The sequence below is a fragment of the Zonotrichia albicollis genome, chromosome 11, assembly GCF_047830755.1.
Source record: "Zonotrichia albicollis isolate bZonAlb1 chromosome 11, bZonAlb1.hap1, whole genome shotgun sequence".
NCBI lineage: Eukaryota > Metazoa > Chordata > Aves > Passeriformes > Passerellidae > Zonotrichia > Zonotrichia albicollis.
The window spans coordinates 5,353,331-5,372,113 of record NC_133829.1 but is presented as its reverse complement, the minus strand read 5'-3'; the positions used below and the strand labels follow the sequence as shown (position 1 = coordinate 5,372,113).

Sequence of the window (18,783 nt, the reverse complement as noted above, 5' to 3'; positions counted from 1 at the left end):
CGGAAGGGAATGTCGGCAGAAGGGGAATTTTTGTCTTTTTTGGTTGTTTTTCTTTTTCTTTTTTCAAGAGACTGGCACATAAGCAAGAAAAGTTTTCTTCTTGGAGAGAAATACTGCAAAACATCCGAGACAAGAGGAGACAACATGACCCTGGGAATACTTTCCTTTCCCTGGCACATACTTGAGGATCAGATCTCTCACAGGTAATAAATAGGTTTTGTGTAACTATGGAACAAGTATTCTCTTGGCTGAACGTCCACTCAGGGCACAAGGAATTTTTGGATATCCTTCAGCCGTCTCACAGACAGAGATCTGAGTTCAAAGCGACCTCCAAAAGTCACCCAGCCCAACCCCCCTGGAGCTGGCAGGGACACCTTCCACGGGACCAGATTGCTCAGAGCCCCGTCCAACCTGGCCTTGATCACGGGCAGGAATGTGGCATCCACAGTTTCTCTGGGCAGCCTGTGCCTGTGGGTAGGATTCAGCCCTCTCCAGTCTGGTTTTGGAGACGTTTACAGCCCTGGCTCTGCCCTTTTGGCACTGGAAAAAAGACTAAACCATAAGATGTACATTGTATCCTCCATGGAGAGATGACACCTGAGGTCCTTAAGCAGCAATTTCTGACAAAATTAGGCTCAGAGTAGCAAACACTGACATTGGTTTCTGTGCCATCACACTGAGCCTTCAACCCTTTAAATGGAATTTTCCTCCATATCTTGCCTCCTTACATGCAACATTTCTACATTGTTGGACAAAAATGCAGATTTTCTTCTTTTCAGTATTATGATCTTATTTTCAATCAATCCCTTCCCAAACACACACACATTTACAAACATGTATTGTTACAAAACAAACATTTTAAAACAAAGGGGACATTGCTGTTGCATTTCAGTAGGTGCCTACTGAGGACAGACACTTCACTCAACTCAGAACCCACGGTCTGGCATGCTGGATGATTTTGAAAGAATCTAGAAGGTTGACAATGTAAGAAACTTTTGGAAATGTTTAATGCTCTGGTCCCAAAAGCTGCTTTCAGGTTACAGCTGAATCAGCTGCCATTTACAAGTGCAGAGTGGGTTTATGATGGCTCATGAGCCTGATCTTGCTTATGGGGCACTGCACTTTAATTTGAGAGCAGCCACACTGATTTGGTAAACAGATTGAGGAAGAGCTTCAGACTCCAGGCTTTAAAATTCATGAGGATCTGATTTAGTACATTTTACACTGGTATTTTAACATATTTGCTCTATGGCTAAATTGCAGTGTAACCTAAAGGACCAGTCATATACCACAATCTACCACAGATAATGCAAGATATAATCAATGTCACCAGGCTGCTGAGCTATTTCTATATTTAGTATTTGTCAGACAAATACAGGCAAAGGCATTAAAACAACAAAGTCCATCCATGGATGATTTGTGAACAGGAGAAAAGGCTAAATTTGCCACTGTTTGCTCTGAATAGCTTACCCAGATTACAGGCCAATTTTGTTTTGGACTGAAATATTTTCCATCACAGGGTCTGCTGAAGTCAAGAGAGTGCTATTCCTTTGGTCACAGGATGGGCTGAAGGGCTGGGCTGTATTTTGGGATTGGCAGCTCTGACTGTCTCCCTTTAACCCATTTGAACACAATTTGATTGGGATTTGACTGAGCACTTAATAGTCTGTGATTGCCTTGATTGTGGACTTCTACTTTTAAACCAAATGCAATGTCATTATTATTGTATATCAAGAAAGAACGGTCCCTGATAACCAAAAAAATATTACATTAAATTGGCACGCTGAGAATTAAATATGCAGATTCAGCCTAATGAAATATCTTGCCTTTGGTTGCAAGAGCCTTCATCATTCTTAAGAAGATTTAATGCTAATCTGACTTGGAGCTGTTTCAGTCCAATTATTTTTTCTCAAATTTTTGAGCTTTATTTTTTCTTTTCAGCAGCATTATTCTGTCTTGACAGTTTTTATTTTGTTATTTTTGTGGATATTGAGTAAATGGGAAACCAATTCAGAATCATTCTTAAGTAGAAATGAAATGCCCTGTAATCCAATTTTGATCAAAATTCATCTTCGCTTTTCGGGGACCGAGCTGCCTGTGCAGTTATCTCTGCACTGCACAAGTTGATAATAAAGCAAAGCAAAGCTCACATTCTTTTCCCTTTGCACGTGGTGGGAACTGGGCATTGTTCAGCTGGAGAACAATGTGCTGCTCCCCCAGCATGTGGCAAAGCAGCAGAATGGCAAGAAGAAGATTTCTCCCTGGGCTTCCACTCCTGTTTCTCTAATGTCTGAAGTAAACCTTTCTTCTCGTCTGTGGGTGGGTGGTTCTCTTCCCTGGAAACCTTCCTGTCTCCCTCCCCTGATGTCCTGTGATTGCAGGAGATAGCTCAGTGCTGCAGCACCTTTCCCAAAAGCACTCCTAGGGAGCAGAAACACGTTCAGCTCTTGTCACAGACCTGGTTTACAGCTCCTCTGCCTTCCACCTCAGTACCTTTGCCTTTTGGTTATGCACAGGTGCAAAAGACACATCACAAAAATACAATCCCTGTCCAAGCAATGACTGGACAAAGAGACCTCGTATGTCTTACACAGTGGAGGGAGGAATCCCATACAACACAGGGTTTTGCTTTATGTTTGCTTCAATGACTGCAGCTGAGTTCTTAACTGGCTTTTATTCCACTTTTCCTGGCAGAAGCAATACCTCAAGGAAGGCTTTTCTGGTGCAACATCAGCAAAAATTGGTGGCATAGGAATGGCTGTTTGCAATCAAGCAAAGCTGCTCCATTCCTCCTAAAAATGCCTTTATTCCTTCCCACCACTCATTTCCTCACCACCTTCTCCTACTTACAGGCCAAGATTTTTTCCAATGTTCATTTCATATAGCCTTCCATGTTCTCATGCAACAGGCATTCTTCTAGGATGAGACTGAACATTGAATATCAATAAGTTTTCAGGCATCCATCCACACAGGCTTCTAAGTCTACAGGATACTGTGATAGGTCATAAAGGAGGGATACATCATTAAATGATCATCTCAACATTGTCATCACCTGTCCCCAAAAGGAAAAGTTAGGAGAGGTAACATGTCAGTATGAGAAATTATTAAATATAAGTCCGTGGTACCCTCCCAAGACACAGAGCAAATGCCTTCTTTTCCTTGGTAGCAGGAAGCTCATTGCTAAAGGATAATCTCTTTTTAAAGTGATTGAGTTGTCTTTCCAAGGCATCTTTATGTTCAGTTACCTTTTATGAGTTACCTTCTTGTTTGTGTCTACTCATCACATCTTGCACTTTCTTGTCGCTTCACTCTTTCTGTTCCCTCACCATCTAACCTTAGACCATTCCCTTTCTTTCTTTCTCTCTGAAAATCTGCCTGCTGGTATTTTCCATGAATCCATCTGCATTAAATTATTTATAGATACAATAAAGTCCACTTTTGCCTGATGTTTATTTTCTTTAATAACAAGAAACATGGGGAAAATGTTCCAAAGAACTGAAAAAGGACTTGAGTTTTCCTGGACGCTAGGCAACAGTAGCCAAAAAGTACAAAACAAGATGTAGGATGTTCATAAGATGCAACTCAAAATAATAATGTTAGTACTTTGGTATCTAATAAGTTCTTTGAATATGCTATATTTCCCAAATCTGAGCCTTGGTTTTAATGCTGTCATGACACTCTGAAGGTTTTAATGGACAATGAGTCACTATGAGGCAACCAGGAGCAATAAGTAGATGGATTAATGCTGGTGCAGCCAGATCTCTGCTACCTGTTTTCCTTGTCCTAAGCATTTTAAATAGGTCATGGAGGTCTCTTATGCTGTCATTTTCCCAACCATTGGGTTTGTCCTGTACCTGGTAAAAATTAGAACAAACAATATATCTTGCTAAATGAGTCACTGCTAGTCCTTTGTTACCATTTACTGTTTGTTTGAATTTAGTTTCCATCACGATTTAAAGGCTTTTTCCCATCTCCTTCTCATTGCTTCTGTCTTCCCTTCAATTATGCGAGCCATGCAAGCATTTCCCCTTGAACCCTTTCCAGCTCCCCCACCCCATCCCTCACCCACCCCGTGTCCTCCCCCTCGTTTACACAGCTCCCTTCTCCACTGTTTCCTGCACTGCCCACACTAATTGCACTTAGCATGGATGTGGTGGGGGAGGGAGAAAGTAAAGAGGGAACTTCTGAGGAATCTGCATGAGTTTCCAACTGGAGGCTCCTCTGCACACGGGAAAGATGGAACGCATAAAACAGGCAACAGAAGGAAGAGGAGAGAGGAACGGATTCTGCGTCCAGAGTGACCAGAGTCAACCTCAAGGCAGGACCATGTTGGTGCTCATCTTTTTAGAGGGAGCAAGGCAGCACCTGGAAGCTGCAGAGGTGGGAGCCCAGGAGATCCAGCCCCTGTTCTCCACAGCACCCACGTGATGCAAAATTCAGAGGGTAAGGCTTGTGGAGCCCTCCCTGGCATAAGGTTATTCAATATGTGGGAGAGGTTGCTTTGTTTCTTACTCATTGTTCCATACCCCTTGACCACTCACTCTAGTGCAATTGCTTGTCTAAAACACTGTTCACTGCCCCTGTCCCCACTCCCATTCCAAAACCACAGGAAAAAGGATGCTGACACCACAGTAGCAATGAGCTGCACCTCAAGGCCATTCTTGCAGGCTGGGGATGAAATCTGCCTGGAGAAGTTGCAAAATTCCATCCCTGCTCTCCTCACAGTGGGATGTGGATGTAAACTCACCTCTTTCTCAAAGCAGCTTTTAAGGGTGAGTATTTGTCTCAGAAAGAACAAACACACACCATCAAACAACAAACCAACTAACAAACAAGCCCTCAGAGAATGGCAGCTCCCAAAAATCAGCACTCAGTGCTCTCTGAAACTTCACTCATTTGGATTCAAAGGTACCTGGATGCAGAACACTTGAGCTAGAGAAACTGCACATCTGTGGCATGTGTTTATTTATTTATTTACCTGTTTTCTAATCTTGCACCTGCCTACTTTAGCTGATCTCTAGCTATCAAATTGTGATGGAGCAAAAGTAATAAAATGCCTGTAGGATAGAAAAACCCTGCCTGAAGTTCTCCCATAGCTCAACCAGACCTAGAAGATGCACAATTCAATTAAAAGAAATATAAAGTTTTTCTCTCCTCACCTTGCCATTTTCCCCTTCTCTTCTGTGCATTTCATACATCCATATATATATATATATATAAATAAACACACACATACACACACACACACGCACACACACACAATCCCACCCCTCCCCTTCCCAATCCTTCCTTTAAGGTTTAATTTAACAATAACATTTGCGATCGGGGTCCTGAGCATCTCAAGGGCATTGCGCTTGAAATTGCACACACTCCGCACCATTTATCATAGCCTGACATGTGTCATGTTCCAGACTGCAGCTCCAAGAGGTTACAGCTCACGACTGCTCCTTTGTTGATCAGCTGCCGAGACAACTGAGGCACCTTTCTTTCTTTTTTTCTTCCTTTCCTCCTTTCTTTTTTTTTTTTTTTTATTATTAAAGCTGCACCATCCTCTTTTCGTAGGGTTCATTCTGACACAATGGAAAAAGAAAACAAATCCTTCTCTGCTCTGTGCAGTTCCCTCACCAGATCTTCATCAAGCCAAATTCTGATCACATTTTATTTGGGTTCAACAGCAAAGATTTGGCTGGTTAGTATTACTGCTTAATACTGGATATAAGAGGGATAAATTATTTTCAAGATGATTCTGTGCTTGAGGAGAAGAATAGGGTGTATAACTACTAAAGACATTGGGGACAGTGCTAAGGCAGTCCCAAAGTGCTTTCCTGTGGCAGCATCCAGGCTTGCCAAGCCAGTGAATTCCTTCCATTGCTAAACTTCAGTCTTTCAACTTCAGGGAAATGAATCTTTTCTTCTCAAGAGTTTCTATTTCATTTATTCCACCTCTCCTCCTTCCCTTCCTTGGTGCCTTGCAGATTTCTCGCTGCGTTCAGAGCGCCTGAGACCTGCGTGTATCTTTGCAGGAATGATGCATACGGCAATTCAGCAAACCAGGCTGTTTATAAACAAGAGCCACTGAATTGCATTCATAAATCACTTGGAGATCCTACTTTTGCCAGTCTTCATCCTGCCAATCAACATTTGTACAGGGTATGGGTACAGGTGTCACTGCAACTTAATGTGTAAAGGATGGAAGGTACTACTGATAGCAAGGAATGGGGTCTGAAGGCTGCTCTAAGATCTGAACAAAAGCAGAGTTTGTATTGTTCTGCATTTTCAAGAATGTCAGCATATCAGGTGAGCTGCAAATTTCTTTTTAAACTATTTATAACGAAGAGTTCTTGAAGGCAGGAAATGCTGAACTGCAGCCCAATTCTCCATTTCCTCTCCCTATTTTCATGTTCTGCTCTGTCCTGGAAGACCTCAAGCCTGAAGGTTCAGATCCCAAAGTCTGTCAGTGTTTTGGAATGATACTTGATCTTTCAGATTCCTATTCCCCTCTGAGCTCTAAATCACGCAGTGTTCGTCACCACCTGTTAGCATCAAGCACAGCCTCTGCCGACACAGTTGGAGTTGTCTTACTTTCTCTCACACTCTCAGCTCTTGTCGATGGATATTTTTGGAGGTTTCCTCGGTTTAGAGGCACTTGATTAATCAGTAGTGGGATGCCAGATGGGAAGGCTCAACTACCACCGCCATGTGTGTGTCACACGCCTATTAGATTCACTAACAGAGGGTTTTCGTGCCATTGGCCAGCAAGATTTTGCACTTTATCCTTCATTGCATGTTTTTTGCCCATGTCAGACCTCTTTGCCTTCCAGTTTAGCACTCTCTCCTCTAAAGTATGATCTGAACAGTGTTTTGCTGCCTGAAGGATGCCTTGTTTCTCAAGGAGAGAAAAGGCCAGTTTTGTGTTTGTGGCTAGCTAGTCCCACATTCACAGCATGCTCTCTGAGCTGTTCCTGGGCTCAGCCTGAAGGATGCCTTGTTTCCTCCCTGTTTCTCAAGGAGAGAAAAACCCAGTTTTGTGTCTGTGGCTGGGTAGTCCCACATCCACAGCATCCTCTCTGAGCTGCGCGGAGCCAGCTCCCCACTGCCCGTGATGCATTTCCCCCTTGCATCTCTGCTCGTGCTGCTGACCTTGTGATGCATTTTCCCTTGCATCTCTGCTCGTGTTGCTGACCTTGGCTCATGTCTGATCCCTTTGCCAGCGTCAAGGCCCCTGCTTGGCCCTGCAGGGATGATGCAGTGCCACCAGCTGGGATGGCGTAAAGCCACGCCGGGGCTCGGCCAGCTTCCAGCCACATCCCTCTGCCTGGCCTGGGCAAGCCACCGCCTGCACAGCCCCACCTTCCCCCACACTCAAAGGTGGCAGTTCAGCAAAAAAAACAGGGCATGGCACAGAGCACAGAGAGGTATGAGGGCAGAGAGCACCATAAATGCTGCTTCTCCATCGCTTTGCCACCCTGACACAGCACTTGTCACTGTGTGCCTGACCCTGGCGCTGCTCCTCTGCCCCCAAGCAGCAAGGAAGCTGCTTGACTACCCAGTTTTAAAGGAATATGATGCCTCCCTAAAATTCTTAGGGAGGATATTTAAGAGGGCTGGAGTTCTTTTATTTATGGAGGGGCTGTACCCAGGGTGTGCTTGTACCCATATCTCTTTTTAGGGCGCCTGTTCCCATGAATGCTGCTGTGGTGTTTTAATTCCTGACTCCAGACCACACAGGGGCCAGTTTAGCCCCCAGCAGTTTAAATGAAAGATGAATAATTTTAAGGGTATTTTGTGGATTTATAAGGAGGAAGTAAGGAGTATACACAAAGGGAAAAAATAACAGTCTATGGCAAAAATATTAAAAATAACTAAAACACACTAAAAATTAGAACCCCCCCTCAGCTTTCCCTCTCAAAACATGGGTATTGTCATTGTAATACTGCTCAGAAATGGGGTCCCTTTGAGCTGGGGGTGAAAGTGAAACACAGGTACTCTGAGTGTAATAGAAAAGCGATGAGGAAAGCAGCACACACAGTAATCAGGTGAGCAGAGAGGGTTTCAGCTGAGACCATTCTCTGAATATCTCAACCACGGAGTAGAGCTAAGACAGGATTCAAAATTGGCTCAACATCCTGGTCTCCCTGTGGAAGGAAATATGGCTACAGCAGCCTCTATTTATTGGGATGGCATTGGGGGATGCTGGAAATTAATTGGCTCGTCAGACATGAGGAATAAAAGTAACATTGGATCTCTTTGCTAAAAAGAAAAGGAGAGAACCACCAAACCAAGCAACATATAAATAATAGGAGAACCAATAATGACTTAAAAAAAGTATTTAAATGCAATCAGGGAGAGTGGAGGAAAGAATGTGTACAGTAGACACAATGTAGATTACAATTTATAACAGGATACAGGATGGAGCCAGCACTTGATTAGGGGACCATGTTACAAATTTTTCAGCATATGTCCTCTGTTTTTCTTTGCCTTGGCATGGAAGGCTGGGCACTGCTGGTAAGTAAATCAGATCGTCAGAAAATGCCCATGTTGATGAGAATTGCAGGATCCAAGGAAATTAACTTGACTTGTATTTTAGACAATCCTGCCATATCCATTCCTTGCCCAGAGCTGTCAACTGAGAAAGAGTTGTGCCTGCATACAGCTTTAATCAGAGATAAAAATTACCCCTAGTTCATGAATATGTTTATCATGGAGATAAGTCAATGGCAGAGAATAGATTCTCAGCACACAGCTCTGCGTGTCTTGCACTAAAACATGTCATATACTGATGTGTTTTGCTCTACAAATAGCACCCTCACACTCCACTCATGGTCCAGACACAGACAGAGCCTGGGCAGGGAAAAGTCCTCCAGAAGGAAGCACAAGGAGCTTTTTCTGATGAGCTTGGAGGGCCTTAAAGCTCCTTGGGTGTCTGCTTGCTGTGGCTTGGCCACCACCTGTGAGCCCTTCACCTGGCTGCCAGGGGAGAGGTGAAGAGGGGAATTATCATTTGGTCTGATCTCAAAAGCTGTTGGGGCTCCTTCGATCATCCTCTGTGTCCTGAGGCTCCATCTCCCTCCTGGATGTGCTCCCAGCTGCTCTTGTCTGGACCCAACACTTCAGGCATGGCTCTTGACCATTAAAACCAGTAAGTCATGCTCTGTGGTGGGGTAGGGGGAAGCTGTGATGTGCTGTTTCTTGTGGGTAGTTAGGCTATGATAAAAAGGAACCTTTATTCATGAATAGAGTAATTTTTTCCCACTTCTAAATGTCTTTTTTCTTCCCAGTCTGGTAACATCACATCCCTCAGAGTACCCTAAATTAAAGAAAGCAATACCAGAACAACAACAAAAGCAGGAATGGGAATGACACAGCAGCAAACCAGAAAGCAAATGGCTGACAAGGGATATTTATATGTTGCATGGTGTTATTTTGGCTGCTCTGTTTGTCCAAATTGCCCTAGAAAACAGAGAGAGCACAAGAAGCTAAATGAAGGCTCCTTGAAGTTGGGGTTTTGCTGGATCCTGACTTGTGTGTGCACTGGGTGTGGGTGTATTTGTGTGTGTGCATTAGGAAAGAAGGAAGATTGTTATTGTGGTCTCTTTCTAGACAGGCATAAACACCCCTGTTTATTTCCAGCATGCCATCTAAATTCAAAATTAGCATAAGCTGATGCTGTTAATTGATTTATATGCATGCAGGCAGTGGTTTATCAAAGGTAGAGGGACATAAGGTCACTCCCCTAAGGGCCTCCTGGGAACAAGTATCCATCTGAGATAATATTGAGATTGGCATAGTTGGGAATATAACTGCGTCCAAGTATGAAGAAACTGAGTTCTTTGTCATTAGCAGCAAAATAATTTTCCTATTAATATTATAATTCTCCTTTTAATAAAGGCTGCTCTCATTGAGGTCTAGGAAAGTGCCCTCCAGGTCTGCTATGAAGTGGCCCAGGCTGCAGCTGCAGGGCTGGCTGCCTTCCCAGAGAAGGGAAAAGTCCTGTCCAATTTGCCATCTGAGCCAGGCTCTCGGAATTCTGCTCCTTCCAGGTCAGTGTACCTCAGCCATTGTGGAAATGCCAGAACACTTTCTCAGAGGAGGTCAGCGACGACACAGAGACAGAAGGGACCAGCAGGGACTTCTTTACTTTCTGAGGAAATTTCATTAAAATATTTTCCCTGAGCTGTACCAAGAGCAAAGCCAGAGAAGGGCCTTGGCTTGCAGGTGTAAAAGGAGGAAAAATACATCCCTTCTTGCAGTGCTGGCCCTCCAAAGGGAGGAAAGAAGAGGAGACAGTCTGAAAATGCCATGCCCAAAATCTCTCCTATTGCTATTGTTTTTTACTATCTATTTAAAAAAAACCCCTTGTTTTTTTCATGAAAATGGGTTAATCTAAACTGAACTTTTCTTTTTCCTTTGTCTTTCTCTGTTTGTTTGTTTGTTTGCTCCTCACTTTTCCTGGGTCAGTCTAGGGAATTCAGATGTGAAATCTATCTAAAAAAAGCATCTTCCACTTGTAAGCAAACCACCCCTGCCTGGCAAATTGGGAATTTTGCCCTCTCTAGTGGGAGCTGTAGTATCTGATTGCTCTCTGACTAAGTAGGAGCTCAACAAGGCCACCTTTACACTGAACAATCCCATATATCAGAGGCGACCCCTTTGAATTCAATGGCTTTTCTGGTGCTAAGAGAGGGTATTGGAAACTTGGTCTGAAATCACACCTTGCACGTAATAAGCAGCAATGAAAAGAAAAGGAAACAGGAGGCTTATAGGATTTAAGGAGTTTCTTTTGAAGAAAGAATCCACCCTGCTGCTGATGGCCAGCCGCTCATGTGGGTGTTGAGATGTGCAAATAAAGCAGGGTATAAAGCTGTTAGCAATGGTTCACAGCAACAGACCAGCTCCTGTCAAGGAGAAGCAGGTTAGGTAAACTTTTCAGGTGTTTGGAGGTGAATCTTTTCATTTGTGCACAGCCCTTGTTTGACCCAACTATTTCACATCATTACCAATTGCTTTGTTCGTACATATCCAACTTCCTCCTGGTGCTTTATTGGTTTCTGCTCCTGCTGACCTCTTCCAGCAGTTTACTTTCTAACATCCTGAATGCTTCATCATGACTGTTCAGCACACCTCACCGAGGGCTGAGATTAAAAGTTGAACAAAGAGAAAGAGTGAGCACAACAGGAGAGGAAACAGAAGAGCTTTTGGCAGCAGCCTGGTGACACCCTGGGGGGAGTCAAATGGGATGAGTAACCACCCGAAATAATGGCAGAGGGGAGAAAAAGAGAGAAGAGACTCAAACAGCAGGGCCTGAGTGAGAGAATTAGTAGGAACATCAAGCTGAGAAGGCCAGGGGAGGGGAGGAAAGCAAAGTCTATCTCCATCTCAGATCTCTGTTCCAAAGAGAGGCACTGAGCCCTGTTAAAATAGAAAATGGGACCATTTAGTTTACAACACCAGGCACAGATATCTTGTGTTCACTGTCTGCTGCTCTCCTGGGCTGAAAGTCTGCTTGGCTCTAAGGCATAAGAGCAGTCCTGGGGAATTCTGAAGTGAGGACAGAAAGGGGAGAAGGTGGGAATTAAACAGGGGGAGAGCAGAGAGTGTCAGACACACCTGCAGTGGTGCAGGGCACTGGTGCAGCACAGCCAGCACAGCACCAGCAATTTCCTCTCTCCATAGGTGACACAGAGCTGCATTTGTGTCCCCTCCCTGAGCACAGGGGCTGCAGGGATACAGGGAAAGGCTGAGAGCACATCAGCCTGGCCAGGGCTCACTCTGCCTGAGCCCAGGACCTTCTGCCTCCTCTATCCTGGCAAATCTCAATGAGGTTATGTTTAGGCTGATCAGTACTTGGTGAAGGATAAACATTTCATTTAACACAGGGAGGATGAGATTTGGGAGCCTGGCTCCTTCTGGATAGAGTGACAATGGAAACATTCAGTACTCATGCCAGGAAACATCATAAGATTTATTTAGTGTCAATAAAAGAAAGAAATATTTTGACAAAACCAGAATATTTTACTTGGGTTAATTTTTTTTTAATAATTCCCTATTATATGATAGAAAAATTAAAATGTAAAGCCAAATATTGTTGTGTCCCCCTCAAAAAGTTGGCATGGGTTCTTTAGCACAGTCAGGATCTTTCTTGTAGTTTTCTTCCAAAAAGAAGCAATGTCAAAATGAGTTTGCTGTTATGAAATGTTTCAGTGTTGATGGAAGCACCTAACTAATAGTCAGGGTAGTGTCGCTATCTCTGCTGTTAACATTACAAAGAGCCTGACCCCCAGGTGCTCTCCGAGGTTTTCAACTCAATTTGCAAATTTCAGGCTTTTCTTTAGGTTTACAGTACCATGAAGCAACATGAAGTTCAGTGATGATTGGGTTAGGTTTTGACAAATATGAGAAAAACATTGAGATGTAATGTTAAAGCAGAAGGAACTCCAGGAAAGAGCAACTGGAGGTCTATTTTGTGAACATACTGAATATGTGGCTACAGCTGCAGCATATTCACACTGCATAAAGTCTCTAACAAAAGGCATTATGTAAACTTTGCATTTGAGTAAGAAAAAGAGTATTTGACCTGCATTCTTTTCTCATTAAGTATATTTTTTCTGTGCACATTCTGGTTCTTTTTTTTTTTTTTTAATGCTAATGAAGAATTAAATTGTTACATCTTCAGACTAATGACTCTCATGAAGATTATTTTAGCAATTCCTTCCCAGCCTTTTCAAGTCCTGTTTCATGCTTAGGAGACACAGAGAGTTTAAGCTTCTATGTCTGCCTTTGGTATTTCTACCAAGTGCAGATTTGTGACATGTGCTGCCATGTCCCAGGGTACATAAAGCTTCACTTTGGTGTCCTTGACATCTTTGGTCCTTTTTGTGGCTATCTCATAATTCATGCAAGTGATGCCATACAACTGTAAGTTTTTCATGAGGTCATAAAACTGATTTATAGAGGTTTTCCCATAATCTCCAAGCAAATTAAAGAAGGTTGATGGAGCTATGCAACTCACTGTTACCTCAACAATGGTCTCATTCAGAAATGACACTGAACAAGATTGAGGTATTAAGATATCAAGAATGTCCTTAAGAAGCCTTGTCTGTCTGCAAAAAAAATGTGATGCCTACAAACCAAGAAGGGCTCTTTCTTCTCTACTCTTAGTTGATTTTACCCATGACATCTACCTTAAGATTAGCCAGATAGCTTCTTACTTCACTTTCTCCTTTCAAAAGGAAAAGTCTGATTAAACCAATGCAGATCAGCACTTACAGAAATAATTTGAGGTTAATCTCCTTTGCCTTTTTGAGATATTTGAAGTTTTAGATTATCCCTTTTACAAACAGTGTTTTATTTTGCTTTTCAGCTTTCAAAATAATTTTATAATAAGGGAAATAGTCCAATAAAGGAAAAATTCTAATTCCAAGAATTCCAGTAAAAGAAAATATATTTGTATATATTTATATATATACAAATATATTCATATATAGTTTTATATATTTATATATTTTTTATATATATTTACCTGTATATATTTGCACACACACACACACACATATATATATATATACAAACCAGATATATCAAAGTCTATATTTGTATATCTAAAACTGTGGGGGTTTCACATATATAGATATTAAACTATTTAAAATGCACATACATAAAAACTAAACACAAACCTCAAACTCTATTTCCAAACTGTTAAAAGTGGACATTTCAGAATTGTGGGAACTTTATTCTTCCATCTTTATTTCTGAAGCTGTTTGTGAAGTGCTTGCATTTTGACAGAACTATATAGTCCAAGAAAATGAGCTTTCACTAAACTGCCTCCAACTTCAATATATGCCCTGTGTCAAACTCAGAGAGAGCTTCCAACCTCTGTGGCTGGGGCCGAGTGCCAATTACACTGCACCCAATGGCCTATAACTGTCTTTTTTGCTTCTGTGAATATCACTTTTCCAGTTAAAATCTTCAGGACAGCTTGCAAAGTGTCTGCTACCATTGCTCTGGAGTTAAAAGTAACCTTGAAAACATTTCTCCATGGTAGTAATCGAGGTGATTCTTCCATCCCTTCTCAAAAATGGCAGTATATCATTCCTATCTTTCCTCCTCAAACTCTGCCCAGCAGGCTTCTGAAGACCTTTTTAAGGTGGGTGTTATCCTTTTTATTTTCTTCTTATTTGAATATTTCATCTCAGACTTCACAGGGAGATGACTATCTCCCAAGTGCGTGAAACCAGCCAGGAGTATTTTATACATTGTAAAGCATTTGATGAAATCTGTACTGTGATTATACATAAATAAGTAAAGAAAATCTTTTTTAAATCACCTTTGTATTGGGATGAGTGGGTCTTTACCAAAGAGATCATACAAATTAAGAGAGTTCTAAAGGTGAGAAATTCAGGCCCTTTAAAGAGTATTTGAAATAAAACTGAGGAAGCATAGCCATTATAAGTATTAGTTTTATTATTAGAGTGAAGAAATAATTAGAATTATTTCCTGAGTTATTTAAAAGTGCTAATAGAAGTATTGAGCCATATTTTGATCACACAGTTTTGTAAATTGGTGTCATGGTTTGACCAGGAAGAAGTTGGGAATTCTGGGAAGCTGTGGTCAAACCAATGAAGGTTTTGGGTTTGAGACTGGCGTCCGGTGTGGCCAGTGGGTTTTGGACACACCTCCGAGAATACACAGGGGTTAAAAGCAGGGCACTGCCCTGGCATTTCCTTTTTTTGGACACCGCGGCGAGGAGTTCAGATCTCTCTCCCCCGCCCAGCCTGTTGCTGCTGGGCGGGGGAGGGGCCAGCCATGCGGTAAGGCCTGGACAGAGATGGTGTTGAGGGGGCTTCGAGGATGGAAGGGTGGGGGAGCCCCAAGAGACATCGGGCAGCCAGCCCCCCCCCCCCTCTCCCCCCCAGGAGAGCAGCCAGCGAGAAGGGGGAGGAAGACTGCCCGGCCGCAGCAGCACGTGTGGGAGTATCATCTCCTCCCAGGACAGACAGAGACTGAAAACTTTTAACCCTTTCCTGCATGATTGGGGCCTTGCGAAAATGCTAATCCTCCTCGAAGCTGAATAAGAAGGGAGATGAGAGATGATATGAGATAAGGACCTTGGCCCGGAGTTTGTGGAGATGATTGGATGGGGAGAGATGATTTGGAGTGGCCTTTGGGCTGGACGTTTTCTTGTAGCCATGGACTCAGTTGTTCCTGTGACACAGACTGCATTTAGGGGGAGGCAGTGCCTCAAAACCAGGAGGGTTCATTTGTGAGGACCCCCCGGCCCCAGGGGGTTGGAAATATATGGGGGGGACAGTTGTCCCAAAAGCAGAGACTGTGCCTTTTTGGAGTGAGACAAGGCATCCTTGAAAGACCACCCTAAAAGCAGCTCTGGCCATGTCTCGGTGGTGAGAGCACTGAGCATGGAAGGAACATGTCACAAGCGGCAAATGGACTTTCCGGGCGGTGCCGGAGTGACAAGGAAGCATCCGGGATTTCAGTGTGTTTCCAGAAGCCTATGGAACAAGAAGGACTCCGTTCCTCTTCATGAACTGCAGTTTGAGTATACTAAAGTGTCGTGCCGGGCTGGGCAGTTGGTATTTTTGAGAGAATGTATTGGATTGGGAAAGTCAGGGAGTGGGGGAGGAGGAAAAGTGGTTTTTGTAAGGTTTTCAATTTTTTTTTTCCTTTTCCTTATAGTCTTTCCTATTTTTTTCCCTGTAGTTTTAGGTAATAAAGTGTTATTTATGTTTAAGTTGGAGCCTGTTTTGCTTATTCCTGGTCACATCTCACAGCAGACACCAGGGTGAGGCATTTTCATGGGGGCACTGGCTCTGTGCCAGGCTCAAACCATGACAATTGGAAACAACTTAATGATATGAGTTCATTAAAAGGGAGATGGCATCAACCTTGCCATATTCAGGCACTGTACAAAGAGATGTAAGTATTTCAATAAAAGGCAGACACATAACAAAACTATAGCTCAAGTCAATACTGCCTTATGGCCAGGGTATTGCAACAGGCTGTAAAAGAAAGTAATGAAATCATTAGATACTGTGTCCTTGCATTCTATTTTCTATTTACATGATAATAACCCGTTATTAATATAATCATCCTTGTTATTGTTCTAGTATTGTGAATTCTTGCCGTTTTCTCGTTATTTTCCTTAAAGCCTCAGATGATCAGGTGATCACCTAGCAAATGTCCAATTTATTTATTTTTTATTTAAATGTAATATCCTAGTTTTCCTAGTTGTGGAAAGAAGTTCAAAAGCACATTTTGAGTGCAGCTCAAATCACCTAATTTTATGTAACTACATCAGATGAGTCAAAGCACAAAATTTATAAAATCCAGGCTCCGTGTGAAGCACAGAAGCTGCCCTGAAGGTCCCAGCATTTAAATGAAACTAACTCCGTTGTCGCCAGTGCCAGTAATTACAATAAGCCTGGCATTTCTTGTTACCCTGTGAAATTACCTGCAAGGCCTTTTCATATTGTCTCCATGCTGTTGTTTTCATGCTCAGCAGAGCATTCAGAGTCAATGATGGGCAGCTCTTGTGTTTGACTGTGAATGGTGGGGGCATTTTGCTTTGGACTCTATAGAAAATCCTCAAGGTGTTTATTGACAAATGCTTCCTACGGGCTGCTGTAATAGAGAATTCTCCTCTCTGCCCGCTCCCCAGTTCCTACAAGGCCAATCTGCTCCACATCTAGGCATGCTGTTGCAAAAAAAATATATTTTTTTCAGTACCCTCTGTAATGTGCCTTCAACAGGAGCTATGGATCAAGCGTGCTCCAGACCAAAGGCACTCAGTCCTCCAGCTCGGAGCTGTGCGCTGCCATTTCCCCTCCATTTGTTTCTATGGAGCTGACTGTGTGTGCGGTCATCCATAAGGGTGCTGAGATACCCTGGAGAGAGGAGGAATAGCTGCAGCTATTTTTCATTATTATATACTTCACTTCGTAATAAATGAGATCCATAGCATGAGAACGCCGCTCTTGTAGATCATCGTATCAGCGAGCACGAGGAACCTTGTGTGCCACAAAGCTAAATAAAATAAAGTAAGTAATCCCAAGAAAAATAGGCTGGGGGGAGAGCACTGAGTGTTCAGGACTGCACAGAACATCCTGTCAGCCTGAGAATGACCTCAGGACTTGCAGCAGCTAGAGAATGGGTAGTTTCAAAGCTAAAGCTGTGGTCTACATGCCTGTCTCATCTCTTATCTCTATCTCTATCCATATACAAATGTACAGAAATGTACAGACTTGCACTTCCATTGCCTTGCAGGTGTCTTTGGGGGATAACAGGGACCAACAAACAACTTGTGACCCAAGACGGAAATAGCAGCAGCAGCAACTGGACTCTTCTCCAAACCTTGTGATAATGGTGAGTGCTGAGCGTCTCTATAAAGTAGGGCAGATCAAATGTGGAATTTTCAGATGAAGTTCATGACAAATCTAGTTTTGCACAACACCCATGGTCTTCAGGTACTTGCTGCAGTGCAACACAGCAGAGCTGGATGGTCCTGCTAAGAGTCCAAAGTGAGTTTCTAACCTGTTAACATTTTGACCAATAACCCAAAGATGTGAGCTATTGAATACCTAGTCTGTGCTAAAAAAAATTATGGATATATATTTTCTGAGTGGCAGTTATAATTCAGGAGAGGAACTTTGGTTTTATTTCCATAGGCCAGTGATGTTTTGGTACCTTCTGCCTTTGCAAAGTGATCCATTTATTGGGGAGTATAAGTAACCCCTAAAGCTGGGTTTGGTGTACAAAAGTGTTAGAAGAAGGCTCCAAAATACCAAAACTTAGTTGTGGAAAACCACATTCAGAATCATAAAAAGAGTGAAAGAATAGAGATAGGATAAAACACAGCTCTTTTCTGGAGGTGAGGATTCTACCTTACAGTTTATTTGGCATCATAACACTTGTAAAATCACAAACAAAAATTTACACACATACACACACAAACAGAATTCTCCCGCTGTTCTAAAACACAGTGGTTTTCTTCACTGTTTCCTTGGGTGTGAGTTGAGAGGATTCTGGTTTGGTTAAACTTTCTGCCTCTCAGATAAAAAACAGCAGCAATTTTCTGCTTGAATTTCTCTGTGACTAAATCCATTGATCATCCTTTCTCTCAGTGAGTGAGGAGTGTGTTTTCTCTTTAATAACTACTATCCTTCTCCCTGAATATTTTTTTCTCTCCCCTTCACTTGTTTGTGTTGTGTTGGTCAGTCCACTGCACTATTCCTCTGAGAGACAGAGGGAGCGCAAAATTGAAGTTATTTTATGCTTGGTCTCCCTCGGTCCCAATTTTCAAATCTTCATGTCAATTTTCACACATCAGTGTCATATGGCGAATGCTATGGAAATTTCAGTGGGGTCCTTGGGACACAATTTATACATGACCCCCTATTCCCTCCCCCAGACAGGCTGCAGACCCTGCCTTTACAAAGAATAAGTGGATTTATAATTAATGTGGATTTTAAAATATGAGTACATTCGGAAAATTTCCTATTTGTTTGCTTCTGTTGTAGTACTAGTTCAGAGGAATACAAGCTCTCTTTCTCCTTTCCAACCCTAATAAATTGATCAAGTTAATATAAAATTACCTTGTGTTGAAGTAAAGGATCAACTCATTATTAACTTTACTTTTTTTCCCTAAAACTTATGCTGATGAAGGTTTATCAATCAACTAATTTGGTGATCACCAGTTAGCAAATGCACTCACTGCCACCTACTTAGGTGAGCAAAGTTAGGGAGAAATGGAACATGGTGAGCTTGGATGGG

The 18,783-nt window shown here is 42.5% G+C and overlaps 2 long non-coding RNA genes across 3 annotated transcripts in view; both read left to right on the top strand.

The window, feature by feature from the left end:
• The first annotated feature begins 3,802 nt into the window (after window positions 1-3,802).
• LOC141730563 (uncharacterized) lies at window positions 3,803-12,650 on the top strand. Its single transcript, XR_012582119.1, has 3 exons — window positions 3,803-4,772; window positions 5,563-5,689; window positions 5,976-12,650. It is a non-coding gene; the product is annotated as an uncharacterized LOC141730563 (long non-coding RNA).
• A 908-nt stretch (window positions 12,651-13,558) lies between these two features.
• Window positions 13,559-18,783, top strand: part of LOC113458805 (uncharacterized) — a 31,822-nt gene continuing 26,597 nt past the window's right edge. For both annotated transcript variants that reach the window (XR_012582117.1, XR_012582118.1), the window contains exons 1-3: window positions 13,559-14,143; window positions 16,764-17,051; window positions 17,278-17,376. This is a non-coding gene — a long non-coding RNA (uncharacterized LOC113458805). The remainder of the gene's footprint in view (window positions 14,144-16,763; window positions 17,052-17,277; window positions 17,377-18,783) is intronic.